Raw genomic sequence first — 6,732 nt, 5'->3', positions numbered from 1 at the left:
CACTTCATAGTCTGACTTCTATGGGAAAACGAAGTAATTCTAGTCCTATTTCAATCTGTTAGCAGGTCCATCTATTCAATTTTCTTTTTTTTCTCTTTTTCACTTCTTTTCTTTTTCTTGACTACAGAAAGAGAAAAAATTCATATTTATTTTTAATTTTATTAAAAATATTTTTCTTTAACTTTTTTACTATATTTTTTACTTTTGTGTAAATTTTTTCAAATTCTATTTACTTCCATCATTTTGTTTTAGTCTACTACAGTGTATTCACTTTTTCAAATTTTCAAACGATTTCTTTTTTTTCTCTTTTTTCTTTTTCGTTTCTTTTTATTTTCTTGAATACAGAAAGAGAAAAAATTCATTTTTAATTTTTATTAAAATATTTTTCTTTAATTTTTTTCTACTATATTCTTTACTTTTGTGTAAATTTTTTCAAATTGTATTTTACTCCCATCATCTATTTTAGTCTACTTCAGTGTATTCATTTTTTCAAATTCTCAAACGATTTCCTTTTTTTTTCCTCCCCCCTTTTTTTTCTCTAATCTGTCAAACCACTTTTAACACTCAGACCAAAACATACCTAGGATCTAGCATCATTTATTCAATTTTTTTGTGTGTATGTGATGTTAATTTTTTAATTTTAATATTTTTTAAATTTTAATTTTTTTACTTTTAATTTTATTACCTCATTAATTCCTTTTCTCTCTTCAAAATGACAAAACGAAGGAATTCACCCCAAAAGAAAGAGTATGAAGAAACGACAGCCAGGTATTTAACCAACACAGATACAAGCAAGATGTCTGAACCAGAATTCAGAATCACGATAATAAGAATACTAGCTGGAGTCAAAAATAGATTAGAATCCCTTTCTTCAGAGATAAGACAAGTAAAAACTCGTCAGAATGAAATTAAAAATGCTATAACTGAACTGCAATCACAGATGGATGCGATGGCAGGAAGAATGGATGAGGCAGAACAGAGAATCAGTGATATAGAGGAAAAACTTATAGAGAATAATGAAGCAGAAAAAAAGAGGGAGATGAAGGCAAAAGAGCACGATTTCAGAATTGGAGAAATCAGTGATTCATTAAAAAAGAACAACATCAAAATCATAGGGGTCCCAGAAGAGGAAGAGAGAGAAATAGGGGTAGAAGGTTATGTGAGCAAATCATAGTGGAAAACTTTCCTAACCTGGGGAAAGACACAGACGTCAAAATCCAGGAAGCACAGATGACCCCTGTTAGATTCAACAAAAACCGACCATCAACAAGGCATGTCATAGTCAAATTCACAAAATACTCAGGCAAGGAGAGAATCATGAAAGCAGCAAGGGAAAAATAGTCCCTAACCTACAAGGGAAGACAGATCAGGTTTACAGCAGACCTATCCACAGAAATTTGGCAGGCCAGAAAGGAGTGGCAGGATATATTCAATGTTCCGAATCAGAAAAATATGCAGCCAAGAATTCTTTATCCTGCAAGGCTGTCATTCAAAATAGGAGAGACAAAAAGTTTCCCAGACAAACAAAAATTAAAGGAGTTTGTGACCACGAAACCAGCCCTGCAAGAAATTTTAAGGGGGACTCTCTGAGGGAAGAAAAGATGAAAAAAAATACATATATATATATATATATATATATATATATATATATACACACACACACACACCAAAAGCAACAAAGATTAGAAAGGACCAGAGAACACCACCAGAAACTCCAACTCTACAAGCATCATAATGGCAATGAATTCATATCTTTCAGTACTCAATCTAAACGTCAATGGACTCAATGCTCCAATCAAAAGACATAAGGTAATAGAATGGATAAGAAAACAATATCCATCTATATGCTGTTTACAAGAGACCCACTTTAGACCTAAAGACACCTTCAGAGTGAAAGTAAGGGGATGGAGAACCATCTATCATGCTAATGGTCAACAAAAGAAAGGCTGAGTAGCCATACTTATATCAGACAATCTAGACTTGAAAATAAAGACTGTATCAAGAGATGCAGAAGGGCATTATATATTAATCAAGTTGTCTATCCACCAAGAAGGCCTAACAATTGTAAATATTTATGCACCAAATGTGGCAGCACCCAAATATATAAATCAATTAATCACAAACTAAACTCATAGATAGTAATACCATAATAGTAGGAGACTTCAACACCCCACTCACAGCAATGGACAGATCATCTAATCAAAAAATCAACAAGGAAACAATGGTTTTGAATGACACACTGGACCAGATGGACTTAACAGATATATTCAGAACGTTTCATCCTAAAGCAGCAGAATATACATTCTTCTCCAGTGCACATGGAACGTTCTCCAGAATAGACCATATACTGGGACACAAATCAGCACTAAGTAAGTACAAAAAGATTGAGATTATACCGTGCATATTTTCAGACCACAACGCTATGAAACTCAAAATCAACCACAAGAAAAAATTTGGAAAGATAACAAATACTTGGAGACTGAAGAACATCCTACTAAAGAATGAATGGGGTAACCAAGAAGTTAAAGAGGAAATTAAAAAGTATATGGAAATCAATGAAAATGATAACACCAAAACCCAAAACCTCTGGGATGCAGCAAAGGCAGTCATAAGAGGAAAGTATATAGCAATCCAGGCCTTCCTAAAGAAGGAAGAAAGATGTCAGATAAACAACCTAATCTTATGCCTTAAGGAGCTGGAAAAAGAACAACAAATAAAACCCAAAACCAGAAGAAGAGAGGAAATAATAAAGATTAGAGCAGAAATTAATGCTATCGAGACCAAACAAACAGTAGAACAGATCAATGAAACCAGAACGTGGTTCTTTGAAAGAATTAACAAAATTGATAAACCACTAGCCAGTTTGATCAAAAAGAAAAAGGAAAGGACCCAAATAAATAAAATCAAGAATGAAAGAGGAGAGATCACAATGAACACAGCAGAAATAAAAACAACAGTAAGAGAATATTATGAGCAATTATATGTCAATAAAATGGGCAATCTGGAAGAAATGGACAAATTCCTAGAAACATATACACTACCAAAACTGAAACAGGAAGAAATAGAAAATTTGAATGGACCCATAACCAGTAAGGAAATTGAATTAGTAATAAAAAATATGCCAAAAAACAAGAAAGAGTCCAGGGCCAGATGGCTTTCCAGGGGAATTCTACCAAACATTTAAGGAAGACTTAACACCTAATCTCTTTTTTTTTATTATTATTTTTAATGTTTTTATTTATTTTTGAAAGAGAGAGACAGAGCATGAGTCGGGGAGGAGCAGAGAGAGAGGGAGACACAGAATTCGAAGCAGGCTCCAGGCTCTGAGCTGTCAGCACAGAGCCCGATGCGGGGCTCGAACCCACAAACTGTGAGATCATGACCTGAGCTGAAGCCAGACACTCAACCGACTGAGCCACCCAGGCGCCCCTTAACACCTAATCTCTTGAAGCTGTTCCAAAAAATAGAAATGGAAGGAAAACTTCCATACTCTTTCTATAAAGCCAGCATTACCTTGATTCCAAAACCAGACAGAGACCCCACGAAAAAGGAGAACTATAGACCAATTTCCCCGAAGAACATGGATCCAAAAATCCTCAACAAGGTATTAGCCAACTGGATCCAACAATACATTAAAAAAATTATTCGCCACAACCGAGTGGGATTTATACCTGGGATGCAGGGCTTGTTCAATATCTGCAAAACAATCAGTGTGATTCATCACATCAATAAAAGAAAGGACAAGAACCATATGACCCTCTCAATAGATGCAGAGAAAGCATTTGACAAAATACAGCATCCTTTCTTGATAAAAACCCTCAAGAAACTAGGGATGGAAGGAGCATACCTCGAGATCATAAAAAACATATATGAACGACCCAACGCTAATATCATCCTCAATGGGGAAAAACTGAGAGCTTTCCCCCTAAGGTCAGGAACAATACAGGGATGTCCACTCTTGCCACTGTTATTCAACATAGTATTGGGAGTCTTAGCCTCAGCAATCAGACAACACAAAGAAATAAAAGGCATCCAAATCGGCCAGAAGGAGGTCAAACTTTCACTCTTTGCAGATGACATGATAGTCTGTATGGAAAACACAAAAGATTCCACCCAAAACTGCTGGAATTGATTCATGAATTCAGCAAAATTGCAGGATATAAAATCAACACACAGAAATTGGTTGCATTCCTATACACCAACAATGAAGCAACACAAAGATAAATCAAGGAATCAATCCCATTTACAATTGCACCAAAACCATAAAATACCTAGGGATAAACCTAACCAAAGAGGTGAAAAATCTATACACTGAAAACTATAGCAAGCTTATGAAAGAAGTTGAAGAAGACACAAAAAAATGGAAAAAGATTCCATGCTCCTGGATAGGAAGAACGAATATTATTAAAATGTAGATACTACCCAAAGCAATCTACATATTCAATGCAATCCCTATCAAAATAACACCAGCATTCTTCATAGAACTAGAACAAATAATCCTAATATTTGTATGGAACCAGAAAAGATCCTGAATAGCCAAAGCAATCTTGAAAAAGAAAACCAAAGCAGGAGGCATCGCAATCCTGGACATCAAGCTATACTACAAACTGTAATCATCAAGATAGTATGGTACCGGCACAAGAACAGACATTCAGATCAATGGAACAGAATAGACAACCCAGAAATGGACCCACAAATGTATGGGCCAACTAATCTTTGACAAAGCAGGAAAGAATACCCAATGGAATAAAGACAGTCTCTTCAGCAAGTGGTGCTGGGAAAACTGGACAGCAACATGCAGAAGAATGAACCTGGACCACTTTCTTACACCATACACAAAAATAAACTCAAAATGGATGAAAGACCTAAATGTAAGACAGGAAGCCATCAAAATCTTCGAGGTGAAAGCAGGCAAAAGCATGTTTGATCTTGGCCACAGCAACTTCTTACTCAACACGTCTCCAGAGGCAAGGGAAACAAAAGCAAAAATGAACTACTGGGACCTCATCAAAATAAAAAGCTTCTGCACAGCAAAGGAAACAATCAGCAAAACTAAGAGGCAACGGGCAGAATGGGATAAGATATTTGCCAATGGCATATCAGATAAAGGGTTAGTATCCAAAATGTATAAAGAACTTACCAAACTCAACACCCAAAAAACAAATAATCCAGTGAAGAAATGGACAAAAGACATGAATAGACACTTCTCCAAGGAAGACATCCAGATGGCCAACCGACACATGAAAAAATGCTCAACATCACTCATCATCAGGGAAATACAAATCAAAACCACAATGAGATACCACCTTACACCTGTCGGAATAGCTCACATTAACAACTCAGGCAACAACAGATGTTGGAGAGGATGTGGAGAAAGAGGATCTCTTTTGCATTGTTGGTGGGAATGCAAGCTGGTGCATCCACTTTGGAAAACAGTATGGAGGTCTCTGAAAAAACTAAAAATAGAACTACCCTATGACCCAGCAATTACACTACTAGGTATTTATCCAAGGGATACAGGTGTGCTGTTTTGAAGGGACACATGCTTATAGCAGCACTATCAACAATAGCCAAAGTATGGAAAGAGCCCAAACGTCCATCGATGGATGAATGGATAAAGAAAATGTGGTGTATATATACAACGGAGTATTACTCGGCAATCATAAAAAATGAAATCTTGCCATTTGCAACTGGGTGGATGGAACTAGAGGGTGGGTATTATGCTAAGTGAAGTTAGTCAGAGAAAGACAAAACATATGACTTCACTCATATGAATGATAAGATACAAAAAAGATGTATATAAGGGAAGGGAAACAAAAATAATATAAAAACAGGGAGGAGGACAAAACAGAAGAGACTCATAAATATGGAGAACAAACTGAGGGTTACTGGAGGGGTTGTGGGAGGGGGATGGGCTAAATGGGTAAGGTGCACTAAGGAATACACTCCTGAAATCATTGTTGCACTATATGCTAACTAATTTGGATGTAAATTTTAAAAAATTAAAATTAAAATTAAAAAAAATAAAAAGATTGAAGTTAAAAAAAGACTCTTTCTCTTCTTCTACCTCTCTTCCCTACTCATGTATGCTCGCTCTCTCTAAAATAATAAATAAATAAATAAATAAATAAATAAATAAATAAATAAATTTCAAGTTCCAATTCCTTGCCATAGAAGATAAGAAAATTGGTATTTGTATATCAACTTTTTATCTTGTAACTTTGTTAAAATCACTTATAATTTTGAGTTGTTATCAAAAAAGATTCCTTAGGATTTGCTACATACACCATCCTGTCATCTAGAAATAAAGATGAATTAATCTCGTGCTCGCTTCGGCAGCACATATACTAAAATTGGAACGATACAGAGAAGATTAGCATGGCCCCTGCGCAAGGATGACACGCAAATTCGTGAAGCGTTCCATATTTTTAAACCAATTTGACAGTAAATTTCATATATTAAAAAATAAAAAATAAAAAAAAAAAATTAAAAAAAAAAAAAAAAAAAAAAAAAAAGATGAATTAATCTCTTCCTATCCAAAATGAAAGTCTTTTCATTCTTTGTTAAATAAAGTGGTGAGAATCTATCTCCTTTTCTTATTCCTGAGCTTGAGGGATGTATTCAGTTTTTCAACCTGAGGTAGATATTAGTTGTAGAATTTGATAGATGTCCACTACCAGGTTGATGAAATTATTTTGTAATCTTAATTGCTGAGAATTTATGGGACTGACT

General features: G+C 35.0%; 1 non-coding gene across 1 annotated transcript; it reads left to right on the top strand.

Annotated features, from left to right (window-relative positions):
• The first annotated feature begins 6,323 nt into the window (after window positions 1–6,323).
• LOC122198947 lies at window positions 6,324–6,430 on the top strand. The gene has a single exon (XR_006193235.1). It is a non-coding gene; the product is annotated as a U6 spliceosomal RNA (small nuclear RNA).
• Window positions 6,431–6,732: the final 302 nt, after the last annotated feature.

The sequence above is a fragment of the Panthera leo genome, chromosome C2 (genome assembly GCF_018350215.1).
Source record: "Panthera leo isolate Ple1 chromosome C2, P.leo_Ple1_pat1.1, whole genome shotgun sequence".
In the NCBI taxonomy this organism is placed as follows: domain Eukaryota; kingdom Metazoa; phylum Chordata; class Mammalia; order Carnivora; family Felidae; genus Panthera; species Panthera leo.
This window is presented reverse-complemented; position numbering and strand designations above follow the sequence as displayed.